Source organism: Anomaloglossus baeobatrachus, unplaced genomic scaffold (genome assembly GCF_048569485.1).
Source record: "Anomaloglossus baeobatrachus isolate aAnoBae1 unplaced genomic scaffold, aAnoBae1.hap1 Scaffold_3294, whole genome shotgun sequence".
Lineage (NCBI taxonomy): Eukaryota > Metazoa > Chordata > Amphibia > Anura > Aromobatidae > Anomaloglossus > Anomaloglossus baeobatrachus.
Window position 1 is genome coordinate 1,909 of NW_027442677.1, and position 21,004 is coordinate 22,912.

The 21,004-nt window shown below is 44.2% G+C and overlaps 1 protein-coding gene across 1 annotated transcript in view; it reads left to right on the forward strand.

Moving 5' to 3' along the window:
- Positions 1-296: 296 nt before the first annotated feature.
- LOC142270525 (target of rapamycin complex 2 subunit MAPKAP1-like) overlaps positions 297-21,004 on the forward strand; it is a gene marked incomplete at its 3' end in the record, with an annotated part of 40,313 nt that continues 19,605 nt past the window's right edge. The window contains exon 1 of the mRNA XM_075332444.1: positions 297-418. The remainder of the gene's footprint in view (positions 419-21,004) is intronic.

Consider the following 21,004-nt stretch of genomic DNA (forward strand, 5'->3'; position numbering starts at 1 on the left):
GTTGCCTAGGAAACCAGCTACCACTGAAAAACTGCAAAGGTGGCTGGTAACCAAGGCAACAAGCAGTAAACTAATACTTAAAACGCACAAAGCCCTGCATTCTAAGGTGAAATACAAAGTTGCTTTTTTTTCTCCACTTTATGATTATAAAAACCCCTTTTTAGGTCACTAATTAGCCACCTTCTTGACAACACAAGCATCCGCCTCACCCTCTGCTTCCCCCTCATCCTCCCACAGTCAGAAGCGCCGCTCCGTCACGTGGCGCAGAACGTCATCTCTGTGCGCGGTCACATGACCCGCTCATCCTGACGTCATCAAATACTTCCTCCGCTGATGTTTAGGTAATAACAACAACAGACCCTGGAGCCGGTGACATTTTTTTTTTTTTATCACACCGGAACTGCCGGCGCTGAGTCAGGTGAGGACGACGGCGCCATTATTACACCTCTATAGGCTGGAGAGCCGGTGACAGCCCGGTATTACGGCAACGTGACAGCCGTGTGTGCGATATTGTTATACCCGTGGTTATAATGTGAGGGCAGGGTACTCCTATCACTGGGAGTACTCAGCAGGCAGACAGCTGTCCTCCTTCCCTCCCCAGTGCTGCACATACCTAGAAGTGAGAGGTTTTCTCTTTATAAGTCACTGGCAGCAAGCAAGCATGGCGGAAACCGCACAATCTGCCTGAGATTTACTGATCTATTACACACTGTCCTCCTTGCTGTACTTACCCGGCGTCATCAAGCACAGGCCTCCTACTGTAACAGTGGTCACATACTCAGCTGCTGCAGAACCTCTTTTCTTTTCTGAAAAGGCGTGCTGCTTCACACTCCTGGGTACAGATTATAATTTTTGGACCCAGGGTCTTACGGGCCGATAGGTGGTCCTCTCATTGGTCCTTGTTCATTTTTGAGTTATACCTATTGTATTTTTTGGACATCAGGATGTTTATTTTATTGATCCGTAGCTTGTATCAGCTGCTGCAGAACCTCTTTTCTTTTTGGTCAGTGGCCTGCTGGCTCCACATTCCTGGATATAGGTGATTATTTTTGGACTCAGGGATATAGGAGCCGTTAGGTGAGTCTCATTGGTCCTTGTTCACTTTTGGACGTCGGCATGTTTATTTATCCGTAGTCTTTATCGCTATTTCTGGGTCAGTGTGACCTCTTTAATCCATTTTGTTTGGAAAGCAAAGTGACCCCCCTCCCCCACAAAGAAATTTATTTTTATGGAAAAACTAAAGCTGATGAAAGTAGAAGTACAAAATGCAAAAACAAAGAAAAACTCCTAAAATTCTGTTTAATAATACATCAATAAATATGAGACTACTTCCCACTGAACACCGATATTTCCAAATCTACCAAACCAATAAAAAGATATTGGTATTTGTTTCTCTATTCCACTCCTGAGGAACCTCTTATTATAAGGGGAAACACATCGGGTGGTCTTTGACCACACTCACAAAGAGTGGTACATTTGAGCCTTTGCCCTTCTATTCTCAGTCCTGGTTAAATTTATTTTGTATCTTTTTGGTACTAAAATAAAAAAAAATCTTTATTTTTATATAGTGCTAACATATTTCGCAGCGCTTTACATACATCAGGAACACTGTCCCCATTGGGGCTCACAATCTAAGTTCCCTATCAGTATGTCTTTGGAGTGTGGGAGGAAACCGGAGTACCCGGAGGAAACCCACGCAAACACGGGGAGAACATACAAACTCCTTGCAGATGTTGTGCTTGGTGGGATTCGAACCCAGGACCCCAGCGCTGCAAGACTGCAGTGCTAACCACTGAGCTACCATGCAGCCCTATCTATACTGGTACTACCCCAGTGATAATCGACTGCATTTGTGTTACCTTTTTATTGGTTTGGTCTACTGTCCCATATTATTATTATTATTATTATTATTATTTATTATTATAGCGCCATTTATTCCATGGCGCTTTTCAAGTGAAAGAGGGTATACGTACAACAATCATTAACAGTACAAAACAGACTGGTATAGGAGGAGAGAGGGCCCTGCCCGCGAGGGCTCAGTCTACAGGGAATGGGTGATGGTACAATAGGTGAGGACAGAGCTGGTTGCGCAGTGGTCTACTGGACTGAGGGTTATTGTAGGTTGTAGGCTTGTTGGAAGAGGTGGGTCTTGAGGTTCCTCTTGAAGCTTTCCACGGTAGGGGAGAGTCTGATGTGCTGAGGTAGAGCGTTCCAGAGTATGGGGGATGCACGGGAGAAATCTTGTACACGATTGTGGGAAGAGGAGATGAGAGAGGAGCAGAGAAGGAGATCTTGTGAGGATCGCATCTTGTTAGGTCTTGTAGGGACAGTCGATGGTGAGCGCGGTCGCCATCAGCGCAGCATTAGGGTGCCAACCTCTGCGGCAAGGTAGGAGCAAGAATAAGGCTGATTAGGGACAGCAAACCTTGCTTTTGTGTTTGTACATGTTTTTGGTATTGATATGTAGAATTTGGTATATTTGGAAACTACTGGTGTTCAGTGGGAAGTACTCTCATATTTATTGATCTACTAGCTGTACTACCCGGCTTCTCCCGGGTTAATAACTGCTGTTAACAAAAGAGAATGTATTAACAAAAATGTATTCTGCACACAAAAAACGCAAAACAAATAGATAGAAATGTAATTATTAAATTGTTGCCTATATTAACCAATCAGAGCTCAGATTAATTAACTGTAGCAAAATAGAAGCTAAGCTGTGATTGGTTGCTATTGGCAGCCTGATAAATCTCCAGGCAACATAAAGCCCTCCCCCTGACAGTATATATTAGCTCACACATACACATATAGACAGGTCATGTGACTGACAGCTGCCGTATTTCCTATGTGGTACATTTGTTGTTCTTGTAGTTTGGTGCTTATTAATCAGATTTTTATTTTTGAAGGATAATACCAGACTTGTGTGTGTTTAGGGCGATTATGTGGTGAGGTTGGTGTATGTGTGGTGAGATGTGTGATGAGGGTGGTATATGTGTTCAAGCACGTGGTAGTGTGTGGCGCATTTTGTGTGTGTGTTCATATCCCCGAGTGTGGTGAGTATCCCATGTCGGGCCCCACCTTAGCAACTGTACGGTATATACTCTGGCGCCATCACTCTCATTCTTTAAGTGCCCCTTGTTCACATCTGGCAGCTGTCAATTTGCCCCCAACACTTTTCGTTTCACTTTTTCCCCATTATGTAGATAGGGGCAAAATTGATTGGTAAATTGGAACGCGCGGGGTTAAAATTTCGCCTCACAACATAGCACCCGGCGCTGCCTGGCATAGTAACTGTCTCTCTGTTTCTCTCCCATTCTCTGTCTGTCTCCCCCTCTGCATATATCTCTCTGTCTCTCTTTCTATCTCTTTGTCTGTCTGTCTCTGACTGTCTCTGTCTCTTTCCCTGTCTGTCTCTTTCCCTCTCTTTCCCTGTCTGTCTCTTTCCCTATCAGTCTGTCTCTTTGTCTGTGTCTGTCTCTTAACCTGTCTCTCTTTCCCTCTCTTTCCCTGTCTCTCTTTCCCTGTCAGTCTGTCTCTTAACCTTTCTCTTTCCCTGTGTCTGTCTCTTTCCCTGTGTCTGTCTCTTTCCCTGTGTCTGTCTCTTTCCCTGTGTCTGTCTCTTTCCCTGTGTCTGTCTCTTTCCCTGTGTCTGTCTCTTTCCCTGTGTCTGTCTCTTTCCCTGTGTCTGTCTCTTTCCCTGTGTCTGTCTCTTTCCCTGTCTGTCTCTTTCCCTGTGTCTGTCTCTTTCCCTGTGTCTGTCTCTTTCCCTGTGTCTGTCTCTTTCCCTGTGTCTGTCTCTTTCCCTGTGTCTGTCTCTTTCCCTGTGTCTGTCTCTTTCCCTGTGTCTGTCTCTTTCCCTGTGTCTGTCTCTTTCCCTGTGTCTGTCTCTTTCCCTGTGTCTGTCTCTTTCCCTGTGTCTGTCTCTTTCCCAGGCTGTCTGTCTCTTTCCCAGGCTGTCTGTCACTTTCCCAGGCTGTCTGTCACTTTCCCAGGCTGTCTGTGACTTTCCCAGGCTGTCTGTCACTTTCCCAGGCTGTCTGTCACTTTCCCAGGCTGTCTGTCACTTTCCCAGGCTGTCTGTCACTTTCCCAGGCTGTCTGTCACTTTCCCAGGCTGTCTGTCACTTTCCCAGGCTGTCTGTCACTTTCCCAGGCTGTCTGTCACTTTCCCAGGCTGTCTGTCTCTTTCCCAGGCTGTCTGTCTCTTTCGCAGGCTGTCTGTCTCTTTCGCAGGCTGTCTGTCTCTTTCGCAGGCTGTCTGTCTCTTTCGCAGGCTGTCTGTCTCTTTCGCAGGCTGTCTGTCTCTTTCGCAGGCTGTCTGTCTCTTTCGCAGGCTGTCTGTCTCTTTCGCAGGCTGTCTGTCTCTTTCGCAGGCTGCATTGTGACACGCCAACATTCCATATAAGGGCGTGGCTGCGCATTCTTAAGTTCTGGCTGCACTGTGGCTCCGAGCTCCATTCGCTTTAATGGAGGCAGGTTTTTTGGCGAATAACTGTAAAGAGCGGGGTTAAAATTTCCCCTCAAAACATAGCCTATGACGGTCTCGGGGTCCAGAAGTGTGCAAAATTTTGTGGCTGTAGCTGTGACGGTGCGGATGCTAATCCCGGACACACACACACACACACACACACACACACACACACACACACACACACACACACAGCTTTAAATATTAGATTATTAAACATCATTTTTTCTTTGTTTTTCTATTTTAATTTTTATCCTGCTTCGGTGTTCACAATATTTTAACAATGGTCAATGGGGGTGAAAATGATTTTTTATTATTATTTTTTTTATTATTAATTTTTAATTAGTCCTACTAGGAACCTGAACAGTGGCATTTTGGGCTATGTTCACTCTGTGCATGTTTTTTTTCATGAGTTTAATGAAACTTACAAGCTGCTTTTTACAGTATCAGCAAAAGCCATGAGATTCCAGAAATCTCATGCATGCAAGTGTTATTTTTCCTGACTGACATATAAAACAGCTTTTTTTTTTTTTAAAAAAAAAGCAGCATGTCAATTTATTTTCAACTTTTTTGCCATGTTTTTCACCATTGAAAGCAATGAGAGGGTGCAAAAACGCAGCTGCGTTTTTTGATGCTTTTGTGGTGAATGAAACGAACTTTATTTAAAGGGGATCTGTCAGCAGGTTTTTGCTATGGAATCTGAGACCAGCATGTTGCAAGGTTTAAAACCAGGGCTGTGGAGTTGGTGTCCCTGTTAGTGGAGTCAGATTCAGGGTTGTTATAAAATTCTCTGACTCCTAAAATACAGTTGAAACCAGAAGTTTCCCTCCACTCGCTATAAAGACACATCTGCAGGTTTTCCCCTCCGCTCTCTGTAAAGACACATCTGCAGGTTTTTCCCTCCGCTCTCTATAAATACACATCTGCATGTTTTTCCCTCCTCACTCTGTAAAGATGCATCTGCAGGTTTTCCCTCCTCTCTCTGTAAAGACGCATCTGCATGTTTTTCCCTCCTCTCTCTGTAAAGACGCATCTGCATGTTTTTCCCTCCTCTCTCTATAAAGACACATATGTAGGTTTTTCCCTCCGTTCTCTGTAAAGACACATCTGTAGGTTTTTCCCTCCGCTCTCTGTAAAGACGCATCTGCATGTTTTTCCCTCCTCTCTCTGTAAAGACACATCTGCATGTTTTTCCCTCCTCTCTCTGTAAAGACACATCTGCATGTTTTTCCCTCCTCTCTCTGTAAAGACGCATCTGCATGTTTTTCCCTCCTCTCTCTGTAAAGACACATCTGCATGTTTTTCCCTCCTCTCTCTATAAAGACACATATGTAGGTTTTTCCCTCCGCTCTCTGTAAAGACACATCTGTAGGTTTTTCCCTCCGCTCTCTGTAAAGACGCATCTGCATGTTTTTCCCTCCTCTCTCTGTAAAGACACATCTGCATGTTTTTCCCTCCTCTCTCTATAAAGACACATATGTAGGTTTTTCCCTCCGCTCTCTGTAAAGACACATCTGTAGGTTTTTCCCTCCGCTCTCTGTAAAGACGCATCTGCATGTTTTTCCCTCCTCTCTCTGTAAAGACGCATCTGCATGTTTTTCCCTCCTCTCTCTGTAAAGACACATCTGCATGTTTTTCCCTCCTCTCTCTATAAAGACACATCTGTAGGTTTTTCCCTCCGCTCTCTGTAAAGACACATCTGCAGGTTTTTCCCTCCGCTCTCTATAAAGACACATCTGCAGGTTTTTCCCTCCGCTCTCTATAAAGACACATCTGCAGGTTTTTCTATCTGACATGAAATCAGAATAAACCTTTCCCGTTTTAGGTCAATTAGGAACCAAAATTATATACGGTATATTTGCCAAATGCCAGAATAATGAGAGAGAATATGTTTTAAGTAATTTTTCTTACTTTCTGCACAGTGACGTTTCCTCCATGTCATTAGTATTTGGTGCCATTGCCCTTACACTGTGTGACTTGGGTCAAGCATTTTGGATCTCCCTCTAGAAGCTTCTCACAATAGTTGGTGGAATTTGGGCCCATTCCTCCTGACAGAACTGGTGTAACTGAGCCATGTTTGTAGGTCACCGCTCACACCGGCCTTTTCAGCTTTACCCATAAATTTTCAATAGGACTGAGATCAGGGCTTTGTGATGGCCACTCCACTTCAGTATTCCACATAATCTTCTTTCCTCTTGATGCCACATCTATTTTGTGAAGTGCACCAGTCCCTCCCGAGCAAAACAACCTCACAATATGCCACCCCCGTGTTTCACAGTTGGGATGGTATTCTTCGGCTTCAAAACGTCTCCTTTTATTCTCCAAATGTAGCAATGGTCAGTATGGACAAACAGTTCAGTTTTAGTTTTGTCAGACCACAGGACATCTCTAAAAATTAAGGTCTTTGTGCCTGTGTGCATTTGCATACATTAATCTGGCTTTTTTATGCTTCTTCCTGGCAAAGTGGCCTTTCAGTCCATGTTGATACAGTACTTGTTTCGCTGTGGCTAATGACACAATCTTACCAGCTTCCACCGGCATCTTCACAAGGTCTTTTGCCTGTATTCTTGGGTTGATATGCACATGTGTGACAAAAGCATGTTCATCTCTGGTACGCAGAACCCGTTTCCTTCCTGAGCAGTATGATAGTTGGACATTCCCATCTTGTTTGTACTGATGAATGAGGCACCTTCTGGTATCTCATAATTGCACACAAGGATCAACCACAAACCTGAGTCATGTATGAGGGAGGTTGGAGTTGTGGAGTCATCGCCGTAATCGAGGAAATTGAGGAGTCGGAGGTTTGGCCTACCAACTCCACAGCCCTGGTTAAAACCGAGAACTCAGGGAGACCTGTCTTGTCAAAGACTGATCTGTTATTTACTATATTTGTTTAAGCAGCATGACCCTTATCATTGCAGGACTACAATGTCGCGCTCATGGCAGTCCAGCACGCTCCCTCCTCTGACTGACACCTCATTGTCAATGTACCATCTCTGTGGGCGGGACAGCTCTCTCAGCTCTGCTGTGTTGCTAAATCTAAATATTCTGATTGTGTCTGAATGGCTGCAGGCAGTAATGTAAGTGATAGTCATATGAAAAAGTTTGTGCACCCCTATTAATGTTAACCTTTTTTCTTTATAACAATTTGGGTTTTTGCAGCAGCTATTTCAGTTTCATATATCTAATAACTGATGGACTGAGTAATATTTCTGGATTGAAATGAGGTTTATTGTACTAACAGAAAATGTGCAATCCGCATTTAAACAAACTTTGACAGGTGCATAAGTATGGGCACCTCAACATAAAAGTGACATTAATTTTTTGTAGATCCTCCTTTTGCAAAAATAACAGCCTCTAGTCGCTTCCTGTAGCTTTTAATGAGTTCCTGGATCCTGGATGAAGGTATATTTCACCATTCCTGTTTACAAAACAATTCCAGTTCAGTTAAGTTTGATGGTCGCCGAGCATGGACAGCCGCTTCAAATCATCCCACAGATGTTCAATGCTTTTCAGGTCTGGGGACTGGGATGGCCATTCCAGAACATTGTAATTGTTCCTCTGCATGAATGCCTGAGTAGATTTGGAGCGGTGTTTTGGATCATTGTCTTGCTGAAATATCCATCCCCTGCTTAACTTCAACTTCGTCACTGATTCTTGCACATTATTGTCAAGAATCTGCTGATACTGAGTTGAATCCATGCGACCCTCAACCTTAACAAGATTCCTGGTGCCGACATTGGCCACACAGCCCCAAAGCATGATGGAACCTCCACCAAATTTTACTGTGGGTAGCAAGTGATTTTCTTGGAATGCCGCGTTTTTTTTGCCTCCATGCATAACGCCTTTTTGTATGACCAAACAACTCAATCTTTGTTTTATCAGTCCACAGGACTTTCTTCCAAAATGTAACTGGCTTGTCCAAATGTGCTTTTGCATACCTCAGGCGACTCTGTTTGTGGCGTGCTTGCAGAAACTGCTTCTTTCGCATCACTCTCCCATACAGCTTCTCCTTGTGCAACGTGCGCTGTATTGTTGACCGATGCACATTGACACCATCTGCAGCAAGATGATGCTGCAGGTCTTTGGAGGTGGTCTGTGGATTGTCCTTGACTGTTCTCACCATTCTTCTTCTCTGCCTTTCTGATATTTTTCTTGGCCTGCCACTTCTGGGCTTAACAAGAACTGTAGCTGTGTTCTTCCATTTCCTTACTATGTTCCTCGCAGTGGAAACTGACAGTTTAAATCTCTGAGACAACTTTTTGTACCTTCCCCTGAACAACTATGTGGAATAATCTTTGTTTTCAGATCATTTGAGAGTTGTTCTGAGGAGCCCATGATGCCACTCTTCATAGGAGATTCAAATAGGAGAACAACTTGCAAGTGGCCACCTTAAACACCTTTTCTCATGATTGGATACACCTGCCTATGAAGTTCAAAGCTCAATGAGGTTACAAAACCAATTTAGTGGTTTAGTAAGTCAGTAAAAAGTAGTTAGGAGTGTTCAAATCAAGAGATTGATAAGGGTGCCCATACTTTTACACCGGTCAAATTTTGTTTAAATGCGGATTGCACATTTTCTGTTAGTACAATAAACCTCATTTCAATCCAGAAATATTACTCAGTCCATCAGTTATTAGATATATGAAACTGAAATAGCTGTTGCAAAAACCCCAAATTGTTATAAAGAAAAAAGGTTAACATTAATAGGGGTGCCCAAACTTTTTCATATGACTGTACATCATTAGATTCAGGGTCTCTTTGCCTATATCATGCTGCTCTCAGATGAGGCAGCAAAAACCTGATTAAGATTCTCCTTAAACATATACTGAAGACAAATGACACATCAAAAACGCAGATAAAAAATGCATAAAAAAAGCATAAAAAATTCAGCAAAACTTGATTTTTAGAAGCAGCTTTTTACTGCCAAGAGAGCAGTTTTGGTGCAGAAAAAAAGCAGCAAAAAGCAACGTCTGAACATAGTTTTATTGTATGTGCACACAACATCTGCATACTGCCACCTGTCTCTCACAGTGATTGATGAAGGCACAGATTGTATTACCCTTTGTCTTTCATATGAAATGATTTAGTCACAGATAGTACTGTCTCCTGTCCCTTGAAGTGAATAGTATATGCACAATTAGCTCTGACTCCTGTCTAACAGATAATGATGAAGACACAGATAGTACTACCGCCTGTCTCTCAATCTGTGCGTATGTTATTCACTTCAAGAGACCGGTGGCAGTCCTATGTGTGCCTATAACATTCACTCCAAGAGACAGGAGGTAGTACTATCTGTGCCTATATTATTCACTCCAAGAAACAAGAGACAGTACTATCTGTGCCTTTACCATTCTCTGTTAGAGAGGAGCCACTACTATCTGTGTTTATCAGACACTTCAAAAGACAGGAGGCAGTACTATCTGTGCTTATATCATTCACTTCATGACAAGAAGCAATACTATCTGTGCCTACATCTTTCTATATAAGAGACAGGAGACAGTACTATCTGTTCCTACGTCATTCTATGTATTTTCACACTTGCGTTGTTTTCCTTCCGTTACAATCCGCCCTTTTGGAAAACAGCGGAATCCGTTAACGGATTCCGCTGTGTCCCATAGACTTGTATGGGTGACGGATTGTACCAAAAGGACCTGCGTTGCTTCCGCTGGGAGACGCTCCGTTGCTTCCGCCCAGCGGGAGGAACGCAGCATGTAACGTTGTTTTGAGCAGCGGAATCCTCTGGATTTCACTGCGCATGCTTTTTTTTTTTTTTTTAAATCACAAACTTTATTTTAGCTCGCGGTGGCCGAACGTTCAGCTGAGCGCCCGGCCGTCGGCAAGCGACAGCGCTCAGCTGAGCGACCGGCCGCCGGCAAGTCACAGCACTCAGCTGAGTGCCCGCCCGCCGGCATGCCCGGGCGCCGGCAAGAGACAGCACTCAGCTGATCACCCGGCGGCCGGCTGCAGGGAGCGATCAGCTGATCGTTCACAATAGTCTGCCGCTGGTAAAACTGTAAAAAAAAATAAAATAAAAAATCAAAACGGATTCCGTTGTTTTGCAGCATCCGTTGCATCCGTTGTGCCACTTTATGCAACACATCCGTTGCATTCGTCACACAACGCAATGCAACGGATACCGCTCAACGCAAGTGTGAAACTAGCCTAAGAGACATGAGACAGTACTATTTGTGCCTACGTCATTCTATGTAAGAGACATGAGACAGTACTATCTGTGGCTACGTCATTCTATGTAAGAGACAGGAGGCAGTACTTTCTGTGCCTACGTCATTCTATGTAAGAGACAAGAGGCAGTACTATCTGTGCCTACGTCATTCTATGTAAGAGACAAGAGGCAGTACTATCTGTGCCTACGTCATTCTATGCAAAAGACAGGAGACAGTACTATCTGTGCCTACGTCATTCTATGTAAAAGACAGGAGGCAGTACTATCTGTGCCTACGTCATTCTATGTATGGGGTGCTTCACACACAGCGAGATCGCTACTGAGATCGCTGCTGAGTCACGTTTTTTGTGACCTCATTAGCGATCTCGCTGTGTGTGACACTGAACAGTGATCTGGCCCCTGCTGCGAGATCGCTGCTCGTTACACACAGCCCTGGTTCGTTTTCTTCAAAGGCGCTCTCCCACTGTGACACACAGATCGCTGTGTGTGACAGCGAGAGAGCGACAAATGAAGCAAGCAGGAGCCGGCAGCACAGGCAGCGTGAGAGCTGCGGAGGCTGGTAACTAAGGTAAACATCGGGTAACCAAGGTGGTTACCCGATATTTACCTTAGTTACCAGCCTCCGCAGTTCTCACACTGCCTGTGCTGCCGGCTCCTGCTCCCTGCACACGCTAAGCGGTGTGCGCTGGTAACTAATGTAAACATCGGGTAACCATACCCGATGTTTACCTTAGTTACCAGTGTCCGCAGCTTCCAGGCGCCGGCTCCGTGCAAGCGCAGCGTCGCTTGCACGTCGCTGCTGGCTGGGGGCTGGTCACTGGTCGCTGGTGAGATCTGCCTGTTTGACAGCTCACCAGCGACCATGTAGCGATGCAGCAGCGATCCTGACCAGGTCAGATCGCTGGTCGGATCGCTGCTGCATCGCTAAAGTGTGAAGGTACCCTAAGAGACAGGAGGCAGTACTATCTGTGCCTACGTCATTCTATGTAAGAGACAGGAGGCAGTACTATCTGTGCCTACGTCATTCTATGTAAGAGACAGGAGGCAGTACTATCTGTACCTACGTCATTCTATGTAAGAGACAGGCACAGATAGTACTGCCTCCTGTCTCTTACATAGAATGACGTAGGTACAGATAGTACTGCCTCCTGTCTCTTACATAGAATGACATAGGCACAGATAGTACTGCCTCCTATGTCATTCTATGTAAGAGACAGGAGACAGTACTATCTGTACCTACGTCATTCTATGTAAGAGACAGGACACAGTACTATCTGTGCCTACATTTTTCACTTCAAGAGACTTGCTTAATAGGTCTGCCGGTTTTCTATTTTTCTTTTTTAAAACTATAGACCTAAATAATGTGCCTTTGTGTGTATGACGAGCACCGGGACCTGACGGCGGGGGGTGCGAGCAGGGTTTGTTTTTTGCACAAAGCACTTCACAATCCACTATTGATCAAGTTAATAATTGACTCCTGTGGAAGTGTCCAGATCCGGTGATTTGTTTTGTCCCGGTCTTCTGATTCCCATGCACAGTGATGGTGAACAGCGGCAGAGCACAATGTGGGAATTGTCGACAGAGTAAAATTCAGGAACTCTGACACACCCCAAAACTGAAAATAATCAATCAAAATAGACAGGGTTGTCCCAGTTTAATAAAATAGGGGATAAGTTGTTGATTGCTGGGGGTCTGGATAGAGCGGGGGTCGAGCACGTACCCTTCTGCCCCATTCCTTCTGTATCATATAGGTGAGTTCAGTGCTTAGCCCTCTCTAGCAGTCCCATTAGAAGTAATGGAGCGGGGCTGCTCATGCTCGACCTCTGCCCCATTCAGATGTGGGTTTGTGACTCGTTTTTTGATCCTTTAAAATATCCAAAAAAAAGAGCTGGTATCGGCATATTGCTGGAACTCAAGCTAAAGGTTTAGATAAAGTTTAGAGGTAGTCACCATCCATGTAATGTGGACACCTCCTGGTACAGGCCTATCTTCCATGAGAGCAAAAGGACCGGGCATGCTGAATTTCAACATGCCCCATCAATTTATCTCTCAGCATCTGCCATTGAGGGAACATCTCGTATGTACAGTGGGTACGGAAAGTTTTCAGACCCCTTTAATTTTTTCACTCTTTGTTTCATTGCAGCCATTTGGTAAATTCAAAAAAGTTCATTTTTTTTCTCATTAATGTACACTCTGCACCCCATCCCCCATCTTGGCAGAAATGTAAAAATGTTTGCAAATTTATTAAACAAGAAAACCTGAAATATCACATGATCATAAGTATTCAAACCCTTTGCTCAGTATTGAGTTGAAGCACCTTTTGAGCTAGTAGAGCCATGAGTCTTCTTGGGAATGATGCAACATGTTTTTAACACCTGGATTTGGGGATCCTCTGCCATTCTTCTTTGCAGATCCTCTCCAGTTCCGTCAGGTTGGATGGTGAATGTTGGTGGACAGCTTTTTTCAGGTTTCTCTAGAGATGCTCAATTGGGTTTAGGTCAGGGCTCTGGCTGGGCCGGTCAAGAATGTTCTGAAGCACCTTTTGAGCTAGTACAGTCATGAGTCTTCCTGGGAATGCTGGAACAAGTTCTTCACACCTGGATTTGGGGATCCTCTGCAGTTCCGTCAGGTTGGATGCTGACCGTTGATGGACAGCCATTTTCAGGTCTCTCCAGAGATGCTCAATTGGGTTTAGGTCAGGGCTCCGGCTGTACCGGTCAAGAATGGTCACAGAGTTGTTCTGAAGCCACTCCTTTGTTATTTTAGCTGTGTGCTTAGGGTCATTGTTTTGTTGGAAGGTGAACCTTCGGCCAAGTCTGAAGTCCAGAGAATTTTGGAAGAGGTTTTCTTCCAGGATACAACCCCTGGCAAAAATTCTGGACTCGCCTGGCTCTGAGGATGTTCATGAAGTTGTTTACTTTTGTTTAAAAAAAAAAAAAAAAAGCAGATCAAAGACATGGCACAAAACTAAAGTAATTTCAAATGGCAACTTTCTGGCTTTAAGAAACACTAAAAAAAATCATGAAAACATAATGTGCAGCCAGTAACTGTTTCTTTTCTAAACCAAACAAAGGTAAAAATTATGGAATCACTAAATTATGAAAAAAAAATTATGGAATCACCCTGTAAATTTTCATTTCCAAAACTAACACCTGCATGAAATAAGATCTGCTCGTTAATCTGCATCTAAAAAGGAGTGATCACACCTTGGAGAGCTGTTGCACCAAGTGGACTGACATGAATCATGGCTCCAACACGAGAGATGTCAATTGAAACAAAGGAGAGGATTATCAAACTCTTAAAAGAGGGCAAATCATCACGCAATGTTGCAAAAGATGTTGGTTGTTCACAGTCAGCTGTCTAAAATCTGGACCAAATACAAACAACATGGGAAGGTCGTTAAAGGTAAACATACTGGTAGACCAAGGAAGACCTCAAAGCGTCAAGACAGGAAACTTAAAGCAATATGTCTCCAAAACAGAAAATGCACAACAAAACCAATGAGGAACAAATGGGAGGAAACTGGAGTCAATGTTTGTGACTGAACTGTAAGAAACCGCCTAAAGGAAATGGGATTTACATACAGAAAAGCTAAACAATAAAAAGATGACTGCTTGAAGAGAACATGTAAATTTCCACAGTCATTGATGATATGGGGCTGCATGTCAGGTAAAGGCACTGGGGAGATGGCTGTCATTGCATCTTCAATAAATGCCCAAGTTTACATTAAAATTTTGGACACTCTTCTTATCTCATCAATTGATAGGATATTTGGGGATGATGAAATCATTTATGAAGGTGATAATGCATCCTGCCATACAGCAAAAACTGTGAAAACATTCCTTGAAAGAAGACACATAAGGTCAATGTCATGGCCTGCAAATAGTTCAGATCTCAATCCAAGTGAAAATCTTTGGTGGAAGTTAAAGAAAATGATCCATGACAAGGCTCCAACCTGCAAAGCTGATCTGGCAACAGCAATCAGAGAAAGTTGGAGCCAGATTGATGAAGAGACTGTTTGTCACTCATTAAGTCCATGCCTCAGAGACTGCAAGCTGTTATAAAAGCCAGAGGTGGTGCAACAAAATACTAGTGATGTATTGGAGGGTTCTGTTGTTTGTTTTTTCATGATTTCATACTTTTTTCCTCATAATTGAGTGATTCCATAATTTTTTCCCCTGTTTGGTGTTTAAAAGTAACCGTTACTGGCAGCACATTGTTTTAATGATTTTTTTATTTTATTTTTTTAGTGTTTCTTAAAGCCAGAAAATTGCCATTTGAAATAACTTTAGTGTTGTGCCGTCTGTGATCTGCTTTTTTTAAACAAAAGTAAACCACTGAATGAACATCCTCAGAGCCAGGGGAGTCCAGAATTTTTGCCAGGGGTTGTATCACTGTACTTGGCCGCATTCATCTTTCCTTTAATTGCAACCAGTCGCCCTGTCCCTGCAGCTGAAAAACACCCCCATAGCATGATGCTGCCACCACCATGTTTCACTGTTGGGATTGTATTGGGCACGTGATGAGCTGTGCCTGTTTTTCTCCACACATACCGCTTAGAATTATCACCAAAAAGTTCTATCTTCGGCTCATCAGACCAGAGAATCTTATTTCTCATAGTCTGGGAGTCCTTCATGTGTTTTTTTGCAAACTCTATGCGGCTTTCATATGTCTTGCACTGAGGAGAGGCTTCCATCAGGCCACTTTGCCATAAAGGCCATTTGGTGGAGGCTGCAGTGATAGTTGACTTCGTGGAACCTTCTCCCATCTCTCTACTGCATCTACGGAGCTCAGCCACAGTGATCTTGGGGTTCTTCTTTACCTCTCACCAAGGCTTTTCTCCCACGATTCCTCAGTTTGGCTGGATGGCCAGGTCTAGGAAGATTCTGGTGGTCCCAAACTTCTTCCATTTAAAGATTATGGAGGACGCTGTGCTCTTAGGAACCTTGAGTACTGCAGAAATTCTTTAGTAACCTTGGCCAGATCTGTGCATTGCCACCTTTCTGTCTCTGAGCTCTTTGGGCAGTTCCTTTGACCTCATGATTCTCATTTGGTGTGACATGCACTGTGAGCTGTGAGGTCTTATATAGACAGGTGTGTGCCTTTCCAAATCAAGTCCTATCAGTTTAATTAAACACAGCTGGACTCCAATGAAGGAGTAGAACCATCTCAAGGAGGATCACAAGGAAATGGACAGCATGGGACTAAATATGAATGTCTGAGCAAAGGGTCTGAATACTTATGACCATGTGATATTTCAGTTTTTCTTGTTTAATAAATTTGCAAAAATTTCTACATTTCTGCTAAGATGGGGGATGGGGAGCAGAGTGTACATTAATGGGAAAAAAATGAACTTTTTTTGAATTTACCAAATGGCTGCAATGAAACAAAGAGTGAAAAATTTAGAAGGGTCTGAATACTTTCCGTACCCACTGTATATAAGAGATGTTCCCTCAAGGGCAGATGCTGAGAGATAAATTGATTGGGCATGTTGAAAATTCAGCATGTCCGGTCCTTTTGTTCTCATGGAACATAGGCCTGTACCAGAGGTGTCCACATAGGGATCACATGCCAGTTTAACCCCTTTACGACCGCCGATACGCCTTTTAACGGCGGTAAATAAGGGTACTTTTTCCGATCCGCCGCTTTTTAACGGCGGTCGGAAAAAAGGGTCTAGCGCCCCCCAGAGTCAGAAAATTTCCGGGGTCTCAGCTGCCGGGGGTAGCTGAGACCCTGGAGATCATGATTCGGGCCGGTTTTTCCGGTCCCCAGTCACGTGATGACCGGTATACACCGTATACCGATCATCAAGTTATAGTAAATGACCGCGCCGGTAAAAAATGATTTATCTCCCATCTGGCATGTTCAAACATGCCAGATGGGAGATAAATCTTTTTCCCGGTTCCCTCCGGTCCCCCGGTGTCCCCAAAGTGCCCCCCCCGACCCCCAACCCCCTCCCGAAAATCCAAGATGGCCACGCGCACCGGCGATCACAGCAGCGCGCCGGCCGCATTTCCACTGTTCCTATGGTTTCTGTCGTATGTGCCATAACACATACGACAGAAACCTGCTCCCTAGGCCCTGCCGGGTCCCCCCCTACCCTCCCCCTGGTGTCCCCCGGTGTCATACATACCGGAGTGCTGATCCCCCGCGGCCCCCTCCTCCGGCTCCTTCTCTGCAGACTCCGGTCACATGTGCCGAGCAGATGACAGCTTCCTGTGTTCAGGACGCTGGCTGCTGCTGCTGCACAGAGTCTGCAGCTGTGACCCGGGGAGAGTGGGTGCAGATTCTTTGCACCCACTCTCCTCAAATGGAGGGTCTGCCCTCCTAGAAAATGGGGGATACGTTCCCTGAACGTGTCCCCCATATTCTAGAAGGTCCAGAGGCGACGTGGGACATCCAAATGGATTATTGTGGATTTTTTTTTTTTCTTTTCAATAAATTGGTCAATCAGGGAATGTTTTGGGGAGTGTTTTTTCAAATAAATTTTTTTTTGTTGTCAATTTTTTTTTTATTACTGTCAATTAGTTATGTCGGGTATCTGATAGACGCCGTGACATAACTAATTGCTGGGCTTGATGCCAGGTGACATTACACACCTGGTATCAACCCCATTCATTACCCCGTTAGCCAACGCACCAGGGCGCGGGATGAGCTGGGGCGAAGCGCCAGAATTGGCGCATCTAATGGATGCGCCACTTCTGGGGCGGCTGCGGCCTGCTATTTTTAGGCTGGGAAGAGTCCAATAACCGTGGCTCTTCCCATCCTGAGAATACCAGACCCCAGCTGTCAGCTTCACCTTGGCTGGTGATCTAATTTGGGGGGACCCCACGTTTGTTTTTTTTTTTTAATTATTTATTTATAAATAATTAAAAAAAAAAAACAGCTTGGGGAGCCCTCCAAATTGATCACCAGACAAGATGAAGCTGTCAGCTGTGGTTTGCAGGCTACAGCTGTCTGCTTTACCCTAGCTGGCTATCAAAAATAGGGGGGACCCCACGTCATTTATTTTAATTCTTTTTTTTTTTTTTGGGCTAAATACAAGGCTAGGCATCCTTTAGTGTCACATGAAAGGCACTAAAGGGCGCCAGCTTAGAATATGCAGGGGGGTGGGACGTTATATATGTTTGACATCTATCCATTCATCCATTGTAGCATTTTACGCTGTGTGCCCACAATCAGGGTTTGCAACATTTTGGGCGCAGAGTGTTTTCCCTGCGTCCATAACGCTGCGTTGTGCAGTAGAAGCACAGTGGCAGGATTTTTAGAAATCCCGTGCCCACTGTGTTTCTTTTCTCCGCAGCATAAATCGACCTGTGGCGCAGCTTCCCGAGCCTCAGGATGTCAATTTATGCTGCGGAGATGAGTGTTCTTTGCAGGTAGAATAGAACTAAAGTCCACAGCAGCCTGAACCCAAATCGTGGGCATGGGCAGCTGCGTTCTCCCGTGGACAACACTCACATTTCTGCAGGAGGCTGACACTGGGTACTAGACGCCGTGTCGCTGGATCATGGCCACATAGCCTAAAGGCTACTTTACACGCTGCGATATCGGTCCCGATATCGCTAGCGTGGGTACCCGCCCCCATCTGTTCTGCGACACGGGCAATCGCTGCCCATGCCGCACAACATCGCGCACATGCGTCACACATACTTACCTGCCCGGCGACGTCGCTGTGACCGGCAAACCGCCTCCTTTCTAAGGGGGCGGTCCGTGTGGCGTCACAGTGACGTCACTGAGCGGCCGCCCAATAGAAGCGGAGGGGCGGAGATGAGTGGCCGGAACATCCCGCCCACCTCCTTCCTTCCTCATAGCGGCCGGGAGGCAGGTAAGGGGAGCTTCCTCGTTCCTGCGGCGTCACACATAGCGATGTGTGCTGCCGCAGGAGCGACGAACTACATCGTTACTGCTGCAGTAACGATAATCGAGAATGGACCCCCATGTCACCGATGAGCGATTTCGCACGTTTTTGCAACGATGCAAAATCGCTCATCGGTGTCACACGCAGCAACATCGCTAATGCGGCCGGATGTGCGTCACCAATTCCGTGACCCTAACGACTCCGCATTAGCGATGTCTCAGCGTGTAAAGCCCCCTTAACAGTGAGAAATTTTTTGCTACAGCAACAGTTTTGTGAAGTACCTGTGGATTCAAAATGTTTACTATACTCCTGAATAAAATCCTTGAGGGGTCCAGTTTCCAAAATGAGGTCACTTGTGGGGGGTTTCTGATGTATAGGTGCCCAAGGGGCCCTGCTAATGTGACATGGTGCGCGCAATTTACTTCAACTTTTCCAAAATTCAAATGGTGCTCCTTCCATTCCAAGCCCTCCCATTTATCCAAACAAAGGTTTTTGGCCACATGTGTGGTATCCCTGCGCTCACAAGAAATTAGATAACAACCTGTGGGGTACACGTTTTGTTGTTGCCTCTTGAAAAAGTGAAAAATGTGTCGCTAAATCAACATTTTTGTGAAAAAAATGAAAATTTCAATATGGCAACCTAAGCTTATCAAATTCTGTGAAGTATTCGTGTATTCAAAATGCTCAATATACACCTAGATTAAAGCCTTGAGGGGTCTTATTTCCAGAATGGGGTCACTTGTGGGGGACCTCCACTGCTTAGGCACCTCAGGGGTTCTCCTAATGCAACATGGCGTCCGCTATTGATTCCAGCCAATTTTGCAGTCAAATTGCACTCCTTCTCTTCTGAGCCCTGTAGTGTGCCCAAACAGTTGATTTCCACCACATACAAGATATCAACAAACTCAGGAGAAATTGCGCAATAAATTTCATGGTGATTTTTTTCCTGTTACCCTTGTGAAAAAAAAAGCTACCTGGTTGAAGTAACAATTTTGTGGTAAAATGTTATTTTTTTATTTTCATGGCTCAACGTTATAAACTTCTGTAAAGCACCTGGGGGTTCAGGGTACTCACCAAACATCAAGATAAATTCCTTGAGGGGCCTAGTTTCCAATATGGGGTCACTTGTGGTGTTTTTTTGCTGTTTACGTACCTTAGGGGTCCTCCAAATGCGACATGGTGCCCGCAATCTTTTTCAGCCAAATTTCCTTTCCAAAATTCAAATATTGCTCCTTCCGTTCCAAGCCCTCCCATTTCTCCAAACAAAGGTTTCAGACCACAAGTGAGGTATCACCGCGCTCATAAAAAAGTGGGTAACAAACATTGGGGTCACATTTTTGGAATTACCTCTTGAAAAAGTGAAAAAATTGATGCTAAAGCAACATTTTTGAGAAAAAAATGAAAATTTTCAATGTGACAACGTAACGTTATCAAAATCTGTGAAGTACCTGTGTATCCAAAATGCTCACTATACCCCTAGATAGAAGCCTTAAGGGGTCTAGTTTCCAAAATGGTGTCACTTGTGAGGGGTTTCTGCTGTTTAGGTACCTTGGCGGACATGTAAATGCAACATGGTGCCCGCAATCTATTTCAGCCAAATTTGCTTTCCAAAATTCAAATATTGCTCCTTCTGTTCCGAGCCCTCCCATTTGTCCAAACAAAGGTTTCTGACCACATGTGGGGTATTGGCGCGTTCATAAGAAAGTGGGTAACAAGTTTTGGGGTTCATTTTGTTGTGTTATTTCTTCTAAAAGTGAATAAATTTGGGGTAGAGCAACATTTTAGGTAAAATTTTATTTTTTGCTTTTTTTCATTCCACTTTGCTTTAGTTCCTGTGAAGCACCTGAAGGGTTAATAAACTTCTTGGATGTGGTTTTGAGTACTTTGAGGCGTGCTGTTTTGAGAATGGTGTCACTTTTAGGTATTTTCTGTCACTTAGGCCTCTCAAAGTCACTTCAAATGTGATGTGGTCCCTAAAAAAATGGTTTTGTGAATTTTGTTGAAAAAATGGGAAATTGCTGATGAACTTTGACCCCTTCTAACTTCCTAACCCCAAAACATTTTGTTTCAGAAATTGCGCTAATGTAAAGTAGACATGTGGGAAATGTTATTTATTAACTGTTTTGTGTGACATAACTCTCTGGGTTAAGGGCATAAAAATTAAAAGTTTGAAAATTGCAAAATTTTCAAAATTTTCATCAAATTTCCGATTTTTTCACAAATAAAAGCAAAAAATATCGTTCTAAATTTATAACTATCATGAAGTACAATATGTCACGAAAAAACAATGTCAGAATCACCGGGATCCGTTGAAGCGTTCCAGAGTTATGACCTCATAAAGTGACACTGGTCAGAATTGCAAAAAATGGCCTGGTCATTAAGTACAAAACTGGCTTCGTCCTTAAGGGGTTAAACAAGCCAACTAGTCATGGTCAAAAGTGTTGGCACTCTTAAATTTATTCCATAAAGTGCAGTATTTCCCCCAGAAAATT